Source organism: Saccopteryx bilineata, chromosome 7 (assembly GCF_036850765.1).
Source record: "Saccopteryx bilineata isolate mSacBil1 chromosome 7, mSacBil1_pri_phased_curated, whole genome shotgun sequence".
Lineage (NCBI taxonomy): Eukaryota > Metazoa > Chordata > Mammalia > Chiroptera > Emballonuridae > Saccopteryx > Saccopteryx bilineata.
In genome coordinates this window covers 101992529-101993994 of record NC_089496.1, presented here as the reverse complement: position 1 = coordinate 101993994, position 1466 = coordinate 101992529, and positions in this window count along the sequence as shown.

The window sequence follows — 1466 nt, the reverse complement described above, 5'->3', positions numbered from 1 at the left end:
GGGATAATTCATGAAGTTTGAATGAAGTCCGAGGAACAGATGGTGGTGATATGTCCACAGCCACTCCTGATTTTCCTGGTTGCATTGTAGCAATGTGGATGAGTGTCTGTATGTGTGGGAAATACATTAAAAAAAGAAAGTATCTAGGAGTCATGAGGTAGCACATAAGCAACTTTCTTTCGAGTACGTCAGGGCAGAAAGGAGGTACTTGTAGGGTGCTTATCAAACTTCGGGTAGATGTGAGATTGTTTCACGACAGGTTTGAAGATCGCTTGTGTAGCAGAATGAATGGGCTGTGTATCAAGGTTCTGAATATGTAAGAGGGGGTGACTGTCTCCATTCAGAGGTGACCAACAACGTGCTTGTACACAGCGCCAAGGGTTTCCTGAGAACACACCCCCAAACATCTTCTATTGCGGGCAAATAGGGACTGATGCCTAAAAGTTTCATGCCATGCAGCACACCTGTGATAATTTTATCTCAGGACTTTTTGGCCGTAGGAAAACTAATCACTTACCTCATCCACAAAAACACACCATTGAAAGATCCATGGGGTGTAGTGCCGATGGTCCCACCTACGGGAGCCAGTTGCCAAAGTCAATGCCAAGGGGAGTGAGTGAGAGGTGCAGCCGCGTGGTTTATTAGCTATACAGCTATAATGAGTTTTGATTCTGGCAATAATTAAGTAGCAGGGCCAGTTGTTCATGAGATTAACTCAATGAGCTCATCTGGATTGATTGATCCTGGTAAGTCCCGAGGACAACGAACACAGCAAACACCACTGCTGTCTCCGTCATGCTCCTGACATTCATTGTTATTGTTGTGGCTGGCAATTCCCAGCCGGCAACAGCAAACTATGTCCCTGGCACACTTTTCTATTGTTCATGGCAGGAGGCACACTCCAAGCTCATTCAAAAGTGGCACTCACTGAGGAACGCGTTAAAAAGATGGTCACGCCAGAATCGTTGCCCTGATGCTGGAATTGAATTTCTTAACTGAGCAGCCCAGCAAACACTTGTGCTGAGACGGTGACTTGCTCAGTAGGATTCCAGTGCACGCTTTGGGCGAGCCCCAGTAACCGGAGACTGCATGAAGTTCACACATGGAGTCGTCTCCAGCCAGGGAGTCAACAGTAAAGGCAAGGTTAGCGGAAATAGAAATATAATAGTGTTCCTGGTTTAACTCTCCATCTGCAACTCCCATAAAACTCCAGCCTAAGAAATTGGTGGATGAAATAGGTATAGTTTTTTTTTCTTTTCTTGTGACAGAGACACAGAGAGAGTGACAGAGAGAGGGACAGATAGGAACAGACAGATGGGATGTGAGAGATGAGAAGCATCAATTTTTCATTGTGGCTCTTTGTTGCAGCTCCTTAGTTGTTCATTGATTGCTTTCTCATATGTGACTTGACCAGGGGCTACAGCAGAGTGAGTGATCCCTTGCTCAAGCTAGCAACCTTTGGGCTA